General features: G+C 40.0%; 1 protein-coding gene across 2 annotated transcripts in view; it reads right to left on the bottom strand.

Annotated features, from left to right (window-relative positions):
- The window catches only part of LOC106583974 (beta-1,3-galactosyltransferase 2), a 32,733-nt gene extending 11,144 nt beyond the window's left edge, over window positions 1–21,589 (bottom strand). The window contains exon 1 of one of the 2 annotated variants that reach the window (XM_014168700.2): window positions 20,802–21,589. The gene's annotated coding sequence lies outside the window, so the exon portion shown is untranslated. The remainder of the gene's footprint in view (window positions 1–20,801) is intronic. The other variant, XM_014168701.2, reaches the window with a different exon arrangement.
- Between the last annotated feature and the right edge of the window lie 486 nt (window positions 21,590–22,075).

Here is a 22,075-nt window from a genome sequence, read left to right as displayed (position 1 = left end):
ATTGAATATGTCCGTAAACACACCAGTCAGCTGGTCTGCGCATGCTCTGAGGACGCGGCTAGGAATGCCATCTGGGCCGGCAGCCCTGCAAGGGTTAACCGGTTTAAACGTCTTACTCACGTCGGCCACGGAGAAGGAGAGCCCACAGTCCTTGGTACTGGGCCACATCGTTGTCCCTGTGTTATCCTCAAAGCGGGCAAAGAACCTGTTAAGCTTGTCCGGAAGCAAGATGTCGGTGTCTGCGACGTGGCTGGTTTTCCTTTTGTAGTCTGTGATTGTCTGTAGACCCTGCCACATACGTTTTGTGTCTGAGCCGTTGAATTGCAACTCCAATTTGTCTCGATACTGACGTTTTGCCTGTTTGCCTGTTTGTATTCGGCCATATTCCCAGCCACCTTGCCATTTGTTAAATGCGATGGTTCGTGCTTTCAATTTTGTGTGAATGCTGCCATCAATCCACGGTTTCTGGTTAGGGTAGGTTATAATAGTCACAGTGGGTACAACATCTTCTATACACTTCCTGATTACACAGTTGTCTAATCAAGTGAAATTTCACACGGTCTGATCAGGCAGGCATCCCTTTTGGTAGCGTTTCAGTGATTAGGCTGAACGTGGTGCTTCATTAATATATTTCCTTGCCTCCCATCACTGCCACACCAGCCAATTAGTTACAGTGGTGATAATTGAGGACCCAGCAGTTCCACCTCAGTAAAAAATATCAAAGACTGAATGATAATATTTGAATCCAGCTAATGACTTATGCGTCTCAAATCACACCTAATGATAGACACCATTAAATGGTGAAATCTAATAGAACACCATGGCCTAAAATGTCCAAATGAAGAGTTTCTTTCCAAACCACTATATATCCATTTTCAGAATTGTTGGTAAATAAGCCTTTATTGTTTAAAGAACTTATGAAAGAGATTGCTGTATTTTATCAGTATCTACAGTGCCTTGCAAAAGTATTCATCCCCCATGGTGTTTTTCCAATTTTGTTGCATTACAATCTGTAATTTAATGGGATTTTTATTTGGATTTCATGTAATGTACATACACTACCGGTCAAAAGTTTTAGAACACCTACTCATTCAAGGGTTTTTCTTTATTTTTACTATTTTCTACATTGTAGAATAATAGTGAAGACCTCAAAACTATAAAATAACACATTTATTTTATTTAACTAGGCAAGTCAGTTAAGAATAAATTCTTATTTTCAATGACAGCCTAGGAATAGTGGGTTAACTGCCTTGTTCAGGGGCAGAATGACAGATTTGTACCTTGTCAGCCCAGGGATTCAAACTTGCAACCTTTCAGTTACTAGCCCAACACTCTAACCACTAGGCTACCCTGGAATCATGTAGTAACCAAAAAATTGTTAAACAAATCTAAATATATTTTATATTTGAGATTCTTCAAATAGCCACCCTTTGCCTTGATGACAGCTTTGCACATTCTTGCCATTCCCTCAACCAGCTTAATGAGGTAGTCACCTGGAATGAATTTCAATTAAAAGGTGTGCCTTGTTAACCTGTTAGGGCTAGGGGGCAGCATTTGCACGTCTGGATAAAAAAAATGTACCCGATTTAATCTGGTTACTAATCCTACCCAGTAACTAGAATATGCATATACTTATTATATATGGATAGAAAACACTCTAAAGTTTCTAAAACTGTTTGAATGGTGTCTGTGAGTATAACAGAACTCATTTGGCAGGCAAAACCCTGAGACATTTTCTGACAGGAAGTGGATACCTGATGTGTTGTATTGACTTTAAACCTATCCCATTGAAAAACACAGGGGCTGAGGAATATTTTGGCACTTCCTATTGCTTCCACTAGATGTCACCAGCCTTTACAAAGTGTTTTGAGTCTTCTGGAGGGAGATCTGACCGAACAAGAGCCATGGAACGATGATGTCCCATTAGACACCTGGCGCGCGAGTTCATGTTGGGTACCCTCGTTCCAATACGTTATAAAAGAGTATGCATTCGTCCACCTTGAATATTATTCATGTTCTGGTTAAAAAAGGCCCTAATGATTTATGCTATACAACGTTTGACATGTTTGAACGAACGGAAATATATTTTTTCCCCTCGTTCATGACGAGAAGTCCGGCTGGCTTAGATCATGTGCTAACAAGATGGAGATTTTTGGACATAAATGATGAGCTTTTTTGAACAAAACTACATTCGTTATGGACCTGTGATACCTGGAAGTGACATCTGATGAAGAGAATCAAAGGTAATGGATTATTTACATAGTATTTTCGATTTTAGATCTCCCCAACATGACGTCTAGTCTGTATCGCAACGCGTATTTTTCTGGGTGCAGTGCTCAGATTATTGCAAAGTGTGATTTCCCAGTAAGGTTATTTTTAAATCTGGCAATTTGATTGCGTTCAAGAGATGTAAATCTATAATTCTTTAAATGACAATATAATATTTTACCAATGTTTTCTAATTTTAATTATTTAATTTGTGACGCTCACTTGACTGCCGGTTATTGGAGGGAAACGATTTCCTCAACATCAATGCCATAGTAAAACGCTGTTTTTGGATATAAATATGAACTTGATAGAACTAAAAATGCATGCATTGTCTAACATAATGTCCTAGGAGTGTCATCTGATGGAGATTGTAAAAGGTTAGTGCATCATTTTAGCTGGTTTTATGATTTTGGTGACCCTGTCTTTGACTTGACAAAACATTACACACAACTCTTGTAAATGTACTGTCCTAACATACTCTAAATTTATGCTTTCGCCGTAAAACCTTTTTGAAATCGTAAAACGTGGTTAGATTAAGGAGATGTTTATCTTTCAAATGGTGTAAAATAGTTGTATTTTTGAAAAATTTGAATTTTGACATTTATTTGGATTCAAATTTGCCGCTCTTGAAATGCACCTGCTGTTGATGGAGTGCACCACGGGTGGCACGCTAGCGTCCCACCTAGCCCATAGAGGTTAAAAGATAATTTGTGGAATTCCTTTCCCTCTTAACCAGCATGGCTACCTCAGCCTTCTGCAGCGATACGCCATCCCATCTGGTTTGGGCTTAGTGGGACTATCATTTGTTTTTCAACAGGACAATGACCCAACACACCTCCAGGCTGTGTAAGGGCTATTTTACCAAGAAGGAGAGTGATGGAGTGCTGCATCAGATGACCTGGCCTCCACAATCCCCTGACCTCAACCAAATTGAGATGGTTTGGAATGAATTGGACCGCAGAGCGAAGGAAAAGCAGCCAACAAGTGCTCAGCATATGTGGGAAGTCTTTCAAGACTGTTGGGAAAGCATTCCAGGTGAAGCTGGTTGAGAGAATGCCAAGAGTGTGCAAAGCTCTCATCAAAGCAAAGGGTGGCTATTTGAAGAATCTCAAATATAAAATATATTTGGATTTGTTTAACACTTTTTTGGTTACTACATGATTCCATATGTGTTACTTAAGAGTTTTGATGTCTTCACTATTATTCTAAAATGTAGAAATAGTAAAAATAAAGAAAAACCCTTAAATGAGTAAGGGAAGACCCCCATGAAATGGACAAAAATGAATGGGAACATATTGGCACCGTACGAAACATATACACAATGTACAATACCACTCATGTGGACGCCGTTTCAATGAAAACATATTGCAAATGTCATGTGGCAAATGCCAAGCGTCACAATGCTAAAATCCAATAGATGGCAAGCGCGCTCCACCGTAACATTTTCTTATTGCAAATGTAACACAAGTCAAGACCCAAGGGTAAAACTTTGAAAAAATTATTTTTTTTTTGAAAACTTTTCACCCCCTTAATAAAAAAAGTGCTTTCTGGACCGTTTTTCTAAATTCTTTCATTTTTTTGGTCAATTTCACATGTATAAGACCTGTATGAACATACGTTTGTCATATTTTATTGACATAATTCTTTGACATTTTTTTTGCTTGTCCATAAGGCACATGTTTTGTCCATTTGCAATATGATTTCATAGGAAGTCAAAAGTCAAAGTCAAATGTCACTTTTTTTTCTTTTTTTTCTCCAAATGCCATAAGAAATGACCAAATGCAATATGAAAGTATTGAATGTGCCAAATCAGGATGTTTGTCCATTTGCCATGTACGATCATAGGAAGTCGGTTTCCAAACCCAAAAGTCAGTGAACCATGTCCAAATGGCATTTATACTGCCCAAATTATATATAGTCCTATGTTAAGCCATGAATAAACCTATATGGTCTATTTGTCATGTATGGTGAGGGAGAAGTGGGACTCTGTTGTTTTTTAACGATTTTTTGAAAAACATTCAAAATGACCAAAATGACCCCCCTATTGGATGGGCACAGGTGGGGGGTGCTCCCTACCCAACCGTAGACCCCTTGCTCCCCCTAAAGGCATTGAAAACCATTTTAAAAATGTGCTTCTGATAACCCATTCCAATCATCAGGTGCACGGCTGTCCATTTGCAATATGTTTCAATGGGCATTTACCATCACGAATTTGACATGCTCAAAAATACTGCCGAAATGCGACTGGCCCGATGAACTTGGGATGGCTGGGCAGTGATAGTGGTTCCTCTCCCTCACTCGTTGTGTTGATTTCATCATGTCCATTTGGTGATGTCTTTTCACTGTTGAATCATATTGCAAATGTACTGTCCATTTGCAATATGTTTCAATGGGCATTTACCATCACGAATTTGACATGCTCAAAAAAACTGCAGGAATGTGAAATTGACTGGCCCGATGAACTCGGGATGGCCGGGCAGTGATTCTGGTTCCTCTCCATCGCTCGTTGGTGTTGATTTCAGAATGTCATTTTGGTGATGGTCTAATACTGTTTAAAACCTGTTGGGCTAGGGGGCAGTATTTTCACGGCCGGATGAAAAACGTACCCAATTTGAACAGGTTACTACTCTGGCCCAGAAACTAGAATATGCATATTATTAGTAGATTTGTATAGAAAACACTATGCAGTTTCTAAAACTGTTTGAATGGTGTCTGTAAGTATAACGGAACTCATATGGCAGGCAAAAACCTGAGAAAAATACAATCAGGAAATGAAAATCTTGTGGCTGTAGTATTTTCAAGTCATTGGCAATGGAACACACAGTGACAAAGGATTCACTTCCTAAGGCTTCCACTAGATGTCAACAGTCTTTAGAAAGTTGTTTGAGGCGTCTATGATGAACAGAGACCGAATGAGAAGGCTGGGAAGTTGGTGTCCCAGGGAATGACATCACTTCATTGGCGCACATTCATGTGAGATGGGACCTGTGTTCCAAAAAGTTTTTCAAGACACAGGAATGATCCAGTTGAAATATTACTGAAGTTTCACGTTAAAATGGCCCTAAAGATTGATGCTATACTACGTTTGACATGTTTGAACAAACGTAAATAGATTTTTTTTAACTTTTCGTCTTCACATTTTCCGCACGCTTCCTACATTCGGAGTAGCTGAACTGAATGCGCGAACAACAAGAAGTTATTTGGACATAAATTATGAACTTTATCGAACAAAACAACTTGGACCTGGGATTCCTGGAAGTGCCTTCTGATGAAGATTATTACAGGTAAGTAAATATTTGTAATGCTATTTATGCATTTAGATGACTCCAAAATGGCGGCTATCTGTATTGCGTAGTGTATTTTTCTGAGCACAGTACTCAGATTATTGCAAAGTGTGCTTTCCCAGTAAAGTTATTTTGAAATCTCTCAATGCGGTTGCATTCAGGAGATGTTAATCTATAATTCTTTGAATAACAGTTTAATATTTTATCAACGTTTATAATGAGTATTTTTGTAAATTGTACTACTGATCCACCGGAAGTTTTGGGTGAAATACATTTACTGAACGTCACGCGCAGATGTAAATTGCTGTTTTTGGATAGAAATATGAACTTGATAGAACGGAAAATGCATGTATTGTCTAACAAAATGTCCTAGGAGTGTCATCTGATGAAGATTGTCAAAGGTTAGTGCATCATTTTAGCTGGTTTTCTGCTTTTGGTGACGCCTGTCTTGCATTGAAAATGGCTGTGTAATTTTTTGTCTATGTACTGTCCTAACATAATCTAACTTTATGCTTTCGCCATAAAGCCTTTTTGAAATCGGACAACCTGGTTGGATTAAGGAGATGTTTATCTATAAAATGGTGTAAAATAGTTGTTTGTTTAAGAAATTTGAATTATGACATTTTGTTGTTTTCGAATTTGGCGCTCTGATTTTTCACTGGCTGTTGAATAGTGTGAACCGTGGGTGGGACGCTTGCATCCCACGTAGCCCATAGAAGTTAAACATATTGCAAATGTACAAAAGTCACCCAGCAAGTCAGCGTCCATCAGTCAATTAGATATCATTCTGACACCAAACTGATACCATCTGACACCAAACCCAGTTTTTCCGACTCGTTTAGAAGCCAACTATCACATATTTCAGAGCAGGCCCATAATTCACAGCGCCTTCAGATTAAACCATAATCAAAATGTAAAACATGTAGTTACGTTCTAGCTGAAGGTCCAGCTTTGACTTTATGTGTAGGCCTATGTGAGGCGACCCCGAATCCCGAGTGCCCGAGCAACGACCTTAATTGGTGCTGAAAATCCACTTTTTCCGGGCGTTGCTACGGGTCCTTGAATGAGCTATCGGACAGAAACGTTGGGGTCCGTCTCTACGGGCCGAGGCGGTTTCAATGCACCTAGTCTTGCGACTCTGGGACATTTGTAAATGTCATCATTTTTGTAATGGTCAAAATGAATTGAAGTTATTGCAAATGTATGAGGCTGTTTCTCGGTCTGAGAACCTTCTCGAGCCACATAACTCACCGTGCACTATCAACTTGAGCTCTAGAACAGGTTTCTAATGTTTCAGAGCTCTAGCTCTGACGGTTCTTTGACAGTTCGAACAAAGGTAACTATTGCAGGCTCTGTATGTCTCTAAGCCCCACACTGTGTCACTCCATCCTAGCTGTATGTGTGTGTGAGTTTTTCTTGGAAATCTGATGGGATAAATGACTGATTTACAGTTCATGAGGGTTGCCTAATCACACATATAAAGTTTTGGAAAGATGTGACTTTTTTAACCCTTCGAAACAGCCACTTTGACCACAAATTAAGGCACTTTCGGGTTGGCACAGGAAGCTAAAAGTAAACACATATCCTCATTGGGTTAGGCTTTTACAGAATCCTGAGTTTTAAGTCTTTACGTTAACCTCTATGGGACCGGCGGGACGAATTCGTCCCACCTACGTAACAGCCACTGCCAGCCTGTGGCGCGATTTTCAAAATCTTCAAAATCCTATTACTTCAATTTCTCAAACATATGACTATTTTACAGCCATTTAAAGATAAGACTCTCGTTAATCTAACCACACTGTCCGATTTCAAAAAGGCTTTACAACGAAAGCAAAACATTAGATTATGTCAGCAGAGTACCAAGCCAGAAATAATCAGACACCCATTTTTCAAGCCAGCATATAATGTCACCAAAACCCAGAAGACAGCTAAATGCAGCACTCACCTTTGATGATCTTCATCAGATGACAACCCTAGGACATTATGTTATACAATACATGCATGTTTTGTTCAATCAAGTTCATATTTATATCAAAAACCAGCTTTTTACATTAGCATGTGACGTTCAGAACTAGCATACCCCCCGCAAACTTACGGGGAATTCGCTAACATTTTACTAAATTACTCACGATAAACGTTCACAAAAAGCATAACAATTATTTTAAGAATTATAGATACAGACCTCCTCTATGCACTCGATATGTCCGATTTTAAAATAGCTTTTTGGTGAAAGCACATTTTGCAATATTCTAAGTACATAGCACAGGCATCACGGGCTCGCTATTTAGACACCCGGCAAGTTTAGCACTCACCATAATCATATTTACTATTATAAAAATGTCATTACCTTTTGTTGTCTTCGTCAGAATGCACACCCAGGACGTCTACTTCAATAACAAATGTTGGTTTGGTCCAAAATAATCCATCGTTATATCCGAATAGCGGCGTTTTGTTCGATGCGTTCCAGACACTATCCGAAATAGTAAAGAAGTGTCGCGCTTGGCGCAATTCCTGACAATAAAATTCAAAGTATTCCATTGCCGTACGTCGAAGCATGTCAACCGCTGTTTAAAATCAATTTTTACGTCATTTTTCTCGTAGAAAAGCGATAATATTCCGACAGGGAATCTCCTTTTCGGCAAACAGAGGAAAAAAATCCCAAAGGCGGGGGCGGTCGGGGTCACGCGCATAAGCTAGTGTCTCTTGATGGGCCACTTGAGAAAGGCGATAATGTGTTTCAGCCTGGGGCTGGAATGACGACATTCTCTTTTTTCCCGGGCTATGAGAGCCTATGGAAGACGTGGGAAGTGTCACGTTAGAGCAGAGATCCTTAGTAAATGATAGAGATGGCAAAGAAGTTCCAGAAATGGTCAGACAGGCCACTTCCTGTAAAGGAATCTCTCAGGTTTTGACCTGCCATTTGAGTTCTGTTATACTCACAGACACCATTCAAACAGTTTTAGAAAATTTAGGGTGTTTTCTATCCATATGTAATAAGTATATGCATATTCTAGTTACTGAGTAGGAGTGGTAACCAGATTAAATTGGGTATGTTTTTTATCCAGCCGTGTCAATGCTGCCCCCTAGCCCTAACAGGTTAAGAATTGACTGATTTACACAGGGTTCAATGCAGTGATTTTCACAATCTGCAGGTTGGTTATATCAAAACACCTTTAGGGTGTTTTTAACCTGTTAGGGCTAGGGGGCAGTATTTACAAGGCCGTATAAAAAACGTACCCGATTTCATCTGGTCATTACTACTGCCCAGAAACTAGAATAAGCATATAATTATTGGCTTTGGATAGAAAACACCCTAAAGTTTCTAAAACTGTTTGAATGGTGTCTGTGAGTATAACAGAACTCATATGGCAGGCAAAAACCTGAGAAGATTCTGTACAGGAAGTACCCTCTCTGACCATTCCTTGGGCTTCTTGGCTCTGTTTATTGAAAATGTAGGATCTTTGCTTTAACGTGACACTTCCTACGGCTCCCATAGGCTCTCAGAACCCGGGAAAAAGCTGAATTATGTAATTCCAGCCGCTGGCTGAAAAACTTTAGCGCCTTGGGTAAGTGGCCGATCAGAGGACCATCAGACTGAGGCTCGTGCACGAGGGGATCCCATGTTTTTATTTTCTCTCTCTGAACGTAAACACGCTTTCCCGGTTGGAATATTATCGCTTTTTTGCGAGAAAAATTGAATAAAAATTGATTTTAACCTCTTACATCTAGACGTTACGCTAGCGGAACACCTGCTCCAATATCCAATGATAGGGGTGGCGCGAATTACAAATTCCTCAAAAATACAAAAACTTCAATTTTTCAAACATATGACTATTTCACAGCATTTTAAAGACAAGACTCTCCTTTATCTAACCACACAGTCCGATTTCAAAAAGGCTTTACAGCGAAAGCAAAACATTAGATTATGTCAGCAGAGTACCAAGCCAGAAATAATCAGACACCCATTTTTCAAGCTAGCATATAATGTCACAAAAACCCAGAAGACAGCTAAATGCAGCACTAACCTTTGATGATCTTCATCAGATGACACACCTAGGACATTATGTTATACAATACATGCATGTTTTGTTCAATCAAGTTCATATTTATATCAAAAAACAGCTTTTTACATTAGCATGTGACGTTCAGAACTAGCATACCCCCGCAAACTTCCGGGGAATTTGCTAACAATTTACTAAATTACTCACGATAAACGTTCACAAAAAGCATAACAATTATTTTAAGAATTATAGATACAGAACTCCTCTATGCACTCGATATGTCCGATTTTAAAATAGCTTTTTGGTGAAAGCACATTTTGCAATATTCTAAGTACATAGCCCAGCCATCACGGGCTAGCTATTTAGACACCCGGCAAGTTTAGCCTTCACCAAAATCACATTTACTATTATAAAAGTTTGATTACCTTTTGTTGTCTTCGTCAGAATGCACTCCCAGGACTGCTACTTCAATAACAAATATTGGTTTGGTCCAAAATAATCCATCGTTATATCTGAATAGCGGCGTTTTGTTCGTGCGTCCCAGACACTATCCGAAATGGTAAATCAGGGTCGCGCACATGGCGCAATTCGTGACAAAAAAATTCTAAATATTCCATTACCGTACTTCGAAGCATGTCAACCGCTGTTTAAAATCAATTTTTATGCAATTTATCTCGTAAAAAAGCGATAATATTCCGACCGGGAATCTCCTTTTCGGCAAACAGAGGAAAAATCACAAAGACGGGGGCGGCCAGGGCACGCGCCTAAGCCCACAGTCCCTTGATCGGCCACTTGACAAAGGCGATAACGTGTTTCAGCCTAGGGCTGGGATGACGACATTCAGGTTTTTCCCGGGCTCTGTGCGCCCATGGAAGACGTAGGAAGTCTCACGTTAGAGCAGAGATCCTTTGTAAAAGATAGAGATGGCAAAGAAGTTCAAGAAATGGTCAGACAGGCCACTTCCTGTAAAGGAATCTCTCAGGTTTTGACCTGCCATTTGAGTTCTGTTATACTCACAGACACCATTCAAACAGTTTTAGAACCTTTGGAGTGTTTTCTATCCAAAGCCAATAATTATATGCATATTCTAGTTACTGGGCAGGAGTAGTAACCAGATTAAATCGGGTACGTTTTTTATCCAGGGTTGAAAATATTGCCCCCTAGCCATAACAGGTTAAACAGCGGTTGACATGCTTCGAAGTACGGTAATGGAATATTTAGATTTTTTTTGTCACGAAATGCGTCGGGCGCGTAACCCTTATTTACCCTTTCGGATAGTGTCTTGAACGCACAAACAAAACGCCGCTATTTGGATATAACTATGGATTATTTGGGACCAAACCAACATTTGTTATTGAAGTAGAAGTCCTGGGAGTGCATTCTGACGAAGAACAGCAAAGGTAATAACATTTTTCTTATAGTAAATCTGACTTTGGTGAGGGCTAAACTTGCTGGGTGTCTAAATAGCTAGCCCTGTTATGCCGGGCTATCTACTTAGAATATTGCAAAATGTGCTTTCACCAAAAAGCTATTTTAAAATCGGACATAGCGAGTGCATAGAGGAGTTCTGTATCTATAATTCTTAAAATAATTGTTATGTTTTTTTGTGAACGTTTATCGTGAGTAATTTAATAAATTCACCGGAAGTTTGCGGGGGGTATGCTAGTTCTGAACGTCACATGCTAACGTAAAAAGCTGGTTTTTGATATAAATATGAACTTGATTGAACAAAACATGCATGTATTGTATAACATAATGTCCTAAGATTGTCATCTGATGAAGATCATCAAAGGTTAGTGCTGCATTTAGCTGTGGTTTGGGTTTATGTGACATTATATGCTAGCTTGAAAAATGGGTGTCTGATTATTTCTGGCTGGGTACTCTGCTGACATAATCTAATGTTTTGCTTTCGTTGTAAAGCCTTTTTGAAATCGGAGTGTGTGGTTAGATTAACGAGAGTCTTGTCTTTAAAATGGTGTAAAATAGTAATATGTTTGAGAAATTGAAGTAATAGCAATTCTAAGGTATTTGAATAACGCGCCACAGGATTCCACTGGCTGTTACGTAGGTCGTCCCACTGGCCCTTGAGAAGTTAACCTGTTAGGGCTAGGGGGCAGCATTTGCACGTCTGGATAAAAAAATGTACCCGATTTAATCTGGTTACTAATCCTACCCAGTAACTAGAATATGCATATACTTATTATATATGGATAGAAAACACTCTAAAGTTTCTAAAACTGTTTGAATGGTGTCTGTGAGTATAACAGAACTCATTTGGCAGGCAAAACCCTGAGACATTTTCTGACAGGAAGTGGATACCTGATGTGTTGTATTACCTTTAAACCTATCCCATTGAAAAACACAGGGGCTGAGGAATATTTTGGCACTTCCTATTGCTTCCACTAGATGTCACCAGCCTTTACAAAGTGTTTTGAGTCTTCTGGAGGGAGATCTGACCGAACAAGAGCCATGGAACGATGATGTCCCATTAGACACCTGGCGCGCGAGTTCATGTTGGGTACCCTCGTTCCAATACGTTATAAAAGAGTATGCATTCGTCCACCTTGAATATTATTCATGTTCTGGTTAAAAAAGGCCCTAATGATTTATGCTATACAACGTTTGACATGTTTGAACGAACGGAAATATATTTTTTCCCCTCGTTCATGACGAGAAGTCCGGCTGGCTTAGATCATGTGCTAACAAGACGGAGATTTTTGGACATAAATGATGAGCTTTTTTGAACAAAACTACATTCGTTATGGACCTGTGATACCTGGAAGTGACATCTGATGAAGAGAATCAAAGGTAATGGATTATTTACATAGTATTTTCGATTTTAGATCTCCCCAACATGATGTCTAGTCTGTATCGCAACGCCGTATTTTTCTGGGCGCAGTGCTCAGATTATTGCAAAGTGTGATTTCCCAGTAAGGTTATTTTTAAATCTGGCAAGTTGATTGCGTTCAAGAGATGTAAATCTATAATTCTTTAAATGACAATATAATATTTTACCAATGTTTTCTAATTTTAATTATTTAATTTGTGACGCTGACTTGACTGCCGGTTATTGGAGGGAAACGATTTCCTCAACATCAATGCCATAGTAAAACGCTGTTTTTGGATATAAATATGAACTTGATAGAACTAAAAATGCATGCATTGTCTAACATAATGTCCTAGGAGTGTCATCTGATGGAGATTGTAAAAGGTTAGTGCATCATTTTAGCTGGTTTTATGGTTTTGGTGACCCGGTCTTTGAATTGACAAAACATTACACACAACTCTTGTAAATGTACTGTCCTAACATACTCTAAATTTATGCTTTCGCCGTAAAACCTTTTTGAAATCGTAAAACGTGGTTAGATTAAGGAGATGTTTATCTTTCAAAGGGTGTAAAATAGTTGTATGTTTGAAAAATTTGAATTTTGACATTTATTTGGATTCAAATTTGCCGCTCTTGAAATGCACCTGCTGTTGATGGAGTGCACCACGGGTGGCACGCTAGCGTCCCACCTAGCCCATAGAGGTTAACAACTTCCGGTTGCTCCAGGAAGCTTAGAATCGACACAGGTAGACCTCATAGTGGCCTGATGGATTGTCATCGAAGGCAGGTTCATAAGGCATTCATAACCCACATAGGCTTCAGGTTGAATTTAGGGGAATAGGAAATGTATTCCTATGGGGAGAGAAGTCATTGCAAACTGTTTGATGTAAACACCTTCTTTTCACTGTTAAGGGTTAATGCCACACAGTCAAGGTTAGGCTTGCACAGATCGGGAGGACCTCAGGAATGTTCCCGAGGTCGAATTGTGCTTCTAACTCTAATGGTTCCGCCGCTGTCCCCCAAAAGCACCTGAAATTTAGGGCCAGGCTTCATTTTGGGCCTACTTTTTTTCATGGTTGCTGCGCTCAGAGCGAGCTACGGTCAAGCGGGGTGTCTCATTGAACTCGGCACAGCCTAGAGATAATGATAATGCCATTGCAGGCTCTGTGTGTCTTTAAGCACCGCACTGTGACACTCCATCCTTGCTGTGTGTGTGTGTGTGTGTGTGTGTGTGTGTGTGTTTGTGTGAGAGAGATTTTCTTTGACATCTGATGGGATAAATGACTGATTTACAGTTCATGAGGGTTGCCAAGTCACAAATATGAAGTTTTGAAATGATCTGACCTTTTTAACCATTCAAAACAGCCCCTACGACCCCAATTTAAGGCACTTCCGGTTGACACAGGAAGCTTAAAGTAAACACATATTCTCATTGTGGTAGGCTTTGTGGTGGCTAATTTCTGCATTACCAAATGAGGAGAGTTACAAACACACCAGTCCGAGTTAACTACATCTTTAGTAATTAACCTTTCACATTGGATAAAAAACGTCATAAAAATAATCTATCGGTTACTAATCCTACCCATAACTATTCATACTATTATGGATAGAAAACACTAAGACTAAAGTTTCAAATGGTGTCTGTGAGAATAACAGAACCTCATAAGAATACCTGGGAGGCAAAACCCTTTCAGGAAGAACACCTGATGTTTTTTTTTGGGTTTAAACCCCCCCCCTTTAAAAACACAGTTAGAATTTTGGCACTTCCTATTGCTTCCACTAGATGTCACCAGCCTTTACAAAGTTTTTGAGTTTCGGAGGGAGATCTGACCGAACAAGAGTAAGGGCGCTCTTCATGTGGGCACCCTCGTTCCAATACGTTATAAAAGGCTATGCATTCGTCCACCTTGAATATTATTCATGTTCTGGTTAAAAAAAGGCCCTAATGATTTATGCTATACAACGTTTGACATGTTTGAACGAACGGAAATATATTTTTTCCCCTCGTTCATGACGAGAAGTCCGGCTGGCTTACATCATGTGCTAACGAGACGGAGATTTTTGGACATAAATGATGAGCTTTTTTGAACAAAACTACATTCGTTATGGACCTGTGATACCTGGAAGTGACATCTGATGAAGAGAATCAAAGGTAATGGATTATTTACATAGTATTTTCGATTTTAGATCTCCCCAACATGACGTCTAGTCTGTATCGCAACGCCGTATTTTTCTGGGCACAGTGCTCAGGGATTATTGCAGAAGTGTGATTTCCCAGCAAGGTTATTTTTAAATCTGGCAAGTTGATTGCGCTCAAAAGATGTAAATCTATAATTCTTTAAATGACAATATAATATTTTACCAATGTTTTCTAATTTTAATTATTTAATTTCTAGATACTTTTGCAAAAACACTTGACCTTCAATAATGCACTCTCTTGAATGAACCATTGAATAAGGTGATTACACAATGGCTACAGAGATATTTTATAGCAAAGATACACCCCCTTCGACGTATATTGACGAACCACAAATCTTAGTAACAGTTCACAAAGGTTAAGTTTTGTATGACAGATATCCATAAAACACAGCAGACAGTAACTGCTATATCAACAGGGTTCATTGTATAGCCCAGTATCTGGTCCCCCTAGAACCGTCCCTCCCTGGTACGGTATTGAACAGAACTATTATCTCATGTCCTCTGAAATGCTTTTTAGGCGTTCTTATCAAAATACACCATAAATCTCCTTTGTCAGTGCTATCTCATAGTGGCACATCCTCAGTAAAACACCTCTTGTTCCCACTCCTGGACAAGTTCACTGAGGGGAGTGACCTGCGCACAGACATTGTGGAGACAAATAATTGGTTCCCCATTAATCACGCCATCCTTTTACATGGTTTAAGAATAGGTAAAGACACATTCACATGAAGACAAGTCTGACCTCTCCCTTCTCTGTATTCCTATGGGGAGAGATGTCATTGTAATCTGTGAGATGAAAAAACCCTGTTTTTACTCTTAAGGGTTAATGGCACACGGTCAAGGTTAGGCTTGCACAGATCGGGAGGACCTTAGGAACATTCCTGTGGTTGAATTGTCCTTCTAACACTAACTGTTCTCCTGCTGTCACCCAAAAGCACCTGCAATTTAGGGCCAGGCTTCATTTTGGGCCTACTTTTTTTCATGGTTGCTGCGCTCAGAGCGAGCTACGGTCAAGCGGGGTGTCTCATTGAACTCGGCACAGCCTAGAGATAATGATAATGCCATTGCAGGCTCTGTGTGTCTTTAAGCACCGCACTGTGACACTCCATCCTTGCTGTGTGTGTGTGTGTGTGTGTGTGTGTGTGTGTGTGTGTGTGTGTGTGTGTGTGTGTGTGTGTGTGTGTGTGTGTGTGTGTGTGTGTGTGTGTGTGTGTGTGTGAGAGAGAGAGCTTTTCTTTGACATCTGTTTGGAGAAATGACTGATATACAGTTCATGAGGGTTGCCTAATCACACAAATGAAGTTTTGAAAATACGTTCTGACCCACCCCCCTGGTCTGCCACAATATATATAAAATACACACCTAAAATACACTAATAAAAAAAGATCTGAGAACAGTGATATTTCACACAAACATGAAGATATCCATAAGCAATCATTTCTGGTGAAAATGTATAATAACTGGTGCATATAGCATTTTGGAATTAAACTCTTCAAATTGTTTTTTGTTTTTGTGACAGTCAAACCAAGTTTAAAGATTAACATTGTACGTTTTTCATCCGATCAAAGTCCATGGTCTAATATGTTGACGGTCAGTTATTATAAATGCGCGCCTTGTCAGAGTATCGATCGTTCTCTTTTTCATAGTTGTCATTGGCACTCTGTCAAATGCCGTCTGATATTCAATACTGAGCTGTGTGTGATGCTATATGTTTGTTTATTGAGGCCAAAACAAAGACCTTGTCAAAACAAAGGTCTCTGGATAGTAATTTTTGGGGGGACTGGATTATTTGATGAAACAAATGACCTTATGTATACCAGACAGATGCTGCTGAAATCTGACCAGCTGACAACTAACTGCATGTTTGGCTGAATGAGTCTAGAGAGGACATTGTGGTGCACACAATAAATGTGATTGAATAAACCATTCAAGGTAGACTACTACCATAACTGTGATATTTGTTTTGATAAAGCAATCTCACAAGTCTTCAATATGTGTACAGGTTATGACTGTAATACAATGCTATGGCTGTATTCCCCTATTGTTACAGCCAGATTCCGTCAGGGTCAGTCTGAGGCCAAAGCATTAAGCAGTTATCACTCAACCCACCCCTTAGTCGGAACATGCCATTTTTTCTAAGAATAGCCTTTATGCTCTTTCCATCCAGTGCTGATGTCTCTTTGTGTGCGTGCTGCTGCTCCAGAACGGGTCTAAATGAATTGCTTAGTGTTCTGAAATCTCACACTGTACCCTCTGACCCCATCGCTCTCACATCTAAAGGCATTTTCATCTGATGTTATGATTATAAATAACTTAGCGGCTTGTGTTGTTATTACCATCATCCTGAACAACATTTACAGCGATGTTCAAGTAAGCCTAGTGGAGACGTGAATATGAGTCTGATTGAATCTACTCAGCACTTTACTTTGTATTCTTACATTCTGTCCTCTGTGGGTTGACGTCTCAGTTTTCTGGGTTTTTTGAAACATGGGGAATGTCCTGGGAATTGCATGCTATTGTGCTTCATTCAGAGCGAGTGTATTTGTATATTGGTTTCTGGTAAATGTACACCTTCACTCCTCTTTCTTTCTTTGTCTCTTTCTCTTTCTCACTCTCTCTGTTCAATCGTGGCTTCTTTGTTCTGTGCCTATCTGGATAATCTTGAGTACAAGCAGGAAAGGCAGGCCCTGAGAAAATGTCTGTGTGTGTGGGCTAATGTTACTGGATTGACGGGGTGTTTCTATACTTCAGCGCCTAGGCGCTGGTCAAATTTAGGCCAGGCCACCGGAGCCCCCCTGTAAACAAATCCATATCTGATGTACACACAGCCATATCTGATGCCTGCGAATCACATTCAGCCGTAGCAACTCAGAGGCATTTTCTGATACTGTAGTAGTATTTGTGAGATATACTGCAAACCCTCAGAATGGGTGCAGCTTAGTAAGAATAGTTTAATTAAATGAGAATAGGTGATCTTTGTTAACAATGCAGCTGCTGTTGGGTTGTGTGTGTGTGTATCATAGATTTAATAACTGTATTAACCTCTTGGGGCTAGGTGGGACGCTAGCGTGCCACCCGTGGTGCACTCCATCAACAGCAGGTGCATTTCAAGAGCGGCAAATTTGAATCCAAATAAATGTCAAAATTCAAATTTTTCAAAAATACAACTATTTTACACCATTTGAAAGATAAACATCTCCTTAATCTAACCACGTTTTACGATTTCAAAAAGGTTTTACGGCGAAAGCATAAATTTAGAGTATGTTAGGACAGTACATTTACAAGAGTTGTATGTAATGTTTTGTCAAGTCAAAGACAGGGTCACCAAAACCATAAAACCAGCTAAAATGATGCACTAACCTTTTACAATCTCCATCAGATGACACTCCTAGGACATTATGTTAGACAATGCATGCATTTTTAGTTCTATCAAGTTCATATTTATATCCAAAAACAGCGTTTTACTATGGCATTGATGTTGAGGAAATCGTTTCCCTCCAATAACCGGCAGTCAAGTCAACACCACAAATTAAATAATTAAAATTAGAAAACATTGGTAAAATATTATATTGTCATTTAAAGAATTATAGATTTACATCTCTTGAACGCAATCAACTTGCCAGATTTAAAAATAACCTTACTGGGAAATCACACTTTGCAATAATCTGAGCACTGCGCCCAGAAAAATACGCGTTGCGATACAGACTAGACGTCATGTTGGGGAGATCTAAAATCGAAAATACTATGTAAATAATCCATTACCTTTGATTCTCTTCATCAGATGTCACTTCCAGGTATCACAGGTCCATAACGAATGTAGTTTTGTTCAAAAAAGCTCATCATTTATGTCCAAAAATCTCCGTCTCGTTAGCACATGATGTAAGCCAGCCGGACTTCTCGTCATGAACGAGGGGAAAAAATATATTTCCGTTCGTTCAAACATGTCAAACGTTGTATAGCATAAATCATTAGGGCCTTTTTTAACCAGAACATGAATAATATTCAAGGTGGACGAATGCATACTCTTTTATAACGTATTGGAACGAGGGTACCCAACATGAACTCGCGCGCCAGGTGTCTAATGGGACATCATCGTTCCATGGCTCTTGTTCGGTCAGATCTCCCTCCAGAAGACTCAAAACACTTTGTAAAGGCTGGTGACATCTAGTGGAAGCAATAGGAAGTGCCAAAATATTCCTAAGCCCCTGTGTTTTTCAATGGGATAGGTTTAAAGTCAATACAACACATCAGGTATCCACTTCCTGTCAGAAAATGTCTCAGGGTTTTGCCTGCCAAATGAGTTCTGTTATACTCACAGACACCATTCAAACAGTTTTGGAAACTTTAGAGTGTTTTCTATCCATATATAATAAGTATATGCATATTCTAGTTACTGGGTAGGATTAGTAACCAGATTAAATCGGGTACATTTTTTTTATCCAGACGTGCAAATGCTGCCCCCTAGACCCAACAGGTTAAGTTGTGTGTGTGTGTGTGTCACAGGTGAATTCACTATGTTGGTTTGTGTGTGTATCTTGTGCGTTAAGTCATTTTGCTGGGTTGTTTGTGTCTCATCTGTTAAACTGCTGTGTTGGGTTTTGCGTGTGTGTGTTCGCAGGTTAATCTGCTGCAATAAATGATGACGTGCTTTGAAAATTAGATCCTATTTAAGTTTCTTAGTAGAGGGGGAAGCCTGTGACCAAGATGAAGAGCCAAACCCCATGCATTTTAAAGGGACATCTCAGCAATTAGCTGTCCCTAAGCATCTTGGCCAGTGTGCCATTTTCCCCAGTCAGTGGGATGGACATGATGCATGGGATAGAGCCAGTGTTAATTGAATTGGATCAATGTGATCTGCCCGGCGTGCCAGCATGAATCACTAGATCAGGCAGGTAATGGTTTTGAAAGGTCTGAGAGGGCTGTAAACGACAGAGCTGTGAGCCTAGCTATGCTGTGGGAAGAGGATATATTGATGGATGGATGCATAGATGGATAGCACATTTGCTATTAGGATTTTAACACCCACAGTTTTCAATTTAACACTTTCATAGAAATTATATGTGACCATCTCAAATAGAGTTCAACTAAAACTTTTTAAAGTGTTGACAAATTAACACCCCAAGAGTGTTGGGTGTTGCAAATTCCGACTGAAATGAACACTTTATTAGAGCTAATGCTGTTACACTTCCTCAGTGTTAGGGAATTAACACCTATGGTGTTACAGTAACACATTTGGGGTTTTGTTTTAACACTGTAGAGTGTAAAGCCTTATTTGCATATTTATTTCCCAGGTTGCCTTTCAAGGGAATTTTAGAGGTTCCTGTACCACCCATGACTGTGTTTGCTAGTGACAGAGAAGTGTGTTGCATTTGACGGCTTTCAGTCTTATAGCCTTCACCAACTAAAGTTACAGTATTTATGACAATACAAAACTTTTTGGGGACAGTACATACTTTGACAGCCTAGTTCTACCCTACCACAGTGGCCTGAAACTCATGGTTTGCAGGCCACATTGGCAAGTCACATTATGCTGGCTTGCAAAGTGTTATACCATTCTTATAGGATGTCTAACAATTGGAACTTTAAATCACCTGAAATCTGTTGTTAGAATGACTGCCAAGGTAGGGAAGAATGATAAATGAGACTACCTAAACCATCTAATGTGGAGAAACCATCTCAATAATTAGTGAAATAAGTTCAATAACTTACAGATTGAATTTGTTTAGAAACATCTATGTGATTTAGTGTATTGTTACTTTATGTAGTATAAGATCAATTATTCAATCAATGTCCACAAGAAACATATATGTACATAAAAAAAATTACGATTCTAAAAAACAACCTGCAGCAAAGCATGCTGGGAAATATAATAAGGCCTCTCCCATGTCTTTTTCACTCTGAGAGAGTTAATGATAATTAACTCAACGCAGTATAGTATTCTCAACGCAGTATAGTATAGTTCAAATAACACTTCATTTATTCACCGCAGGTGGCGTCAATTTCAATGTCACTGATGTAAGCACCACTAGAATCAACACTCAGATATAACACTCACAAAACTTTTTACCTCAAAACTGAGATTTTAACACCCACAAATGTTCTGTGAAGCGAGGATGGGAGAGAGAGTTGAGAATGACGGAAAGAGGAGAATGGAGGGGGGTAAATTAATAATGAGGATTGGGGGAGTGAGTGCCAGAGCTGATGAGACATATAGTACTGTACCTCCTCCTGTGACTGGCAGACGGACTGTGTGATCACTAGTGCCGTCTGTCGACACACTCGGCACGCTAACACTGCTCCTCTCCTCCGAAATCTGGGGTAATGTCCACTTCCACCCTGTCTGCCTAATCACGCAACACACATCCCCTTCGCCCGGGTCTGGATGTATTATTGTTGGTGTAACACTCATCCATTTGTCACAGTGCGTTCCACAGCCTGTGTCTTCTCCTCTCCTCCTCTGCCTCACCAAGACTACAGGTTTAAGGTTCTTTCTCCCCTCTTTTCAACCCTTGTCTCAGCACTACACCTTTCCTATCTCTCCAATGGTCTCACCGGTCTCTCTCTTTCTCCTCCTGTCCCCACTTCCCTTATTTAATGTGCCCTAAAATAAAACAGAAGCCTTCACTGTGCCATTTGTTTCCTCTTCACTGCTCTTTTATGCATCTGTTATCCTCAGCCTGCTCTGCTGAAGGAAAGGAAAGCAGTGCTGAGGGACGACAGAGCCGAGCTGTGGTGATAGTGCTGCGGCTAGTCCCTCATGTTGCTAGGCAGTCTGACAGAGAGAGAGAGAAAGGAAAAGAGAAAACAAACCTCCACTCAGGGTTTCTGAGGATGGCTGCAGTAGAACATGATCCTGAATCTCGAGGAAAAAGCTCTCGTCCCTATTTTTCTTTCTCTCTCTCCCTCTCTCTGTCCAGCCTCTCTCCTCTCGGCTGGGCTTCGTTGTTCTGTAGTGGGAGGAGAAGCAGCAGCTGTAGCGTGGAAGCAGAGGCAGAGGCAGGCTGACAGGCACCGCTACACTGACTGAGCTCTCAAACGTCACTGCATACTTAGCAGAGGGGGTCACACGTGATCCACGTGACCCGTTTTAGATTCACTCCGTTCCTCTACCCTCCTCCCCTCACCTAAAGGGATTTAATTCTGTGTGGGCTTGATGGATGGACACATTTTTTTCCTCACACACACACACATTACAAATTGACAAGTTTATGAAACCCCCGTGTCTGATTCTTCATGAACAGTAACTCTGTGGTTCAGTAAAGTAGCATAATAGCCGATGAGAGCTATATGATGCAGATGGGACGAACACTGTAAATATTGTAAGGTATCTCAGTGGCACGGGTGAGGGACTACATAATTAATAGGAGACCTCTGGTTGACAGAACTGCTTTTGAGGCCATTAGCTCTGCTACTAGGCCAGGGAGAGAGTATATGTCAGTAGAAAGTAACGCTTAGTCTGTGATTGATTCACCCACAGCTGCCAGGTTACAGGCAGT

This window comes from Salmo salar, chromosome ssa23, assembly GCF_905237065.1.
Source record: "Salmo salar chromosome ssa23, Ssal_v3.1, whole genome shotgun sequence".
NCBI classification, from domain to species: Eukaryota; Metazoa; Chordata; class Actinopteri; order Salmoniformes; family Salmonidae; genus Salmo; species Salmo salar.
The sequence above is the reverse complement of the archived record's forward strand: the minus strand, read 5'-3'. Positions and strand labels throughout refer to the sequence as shown.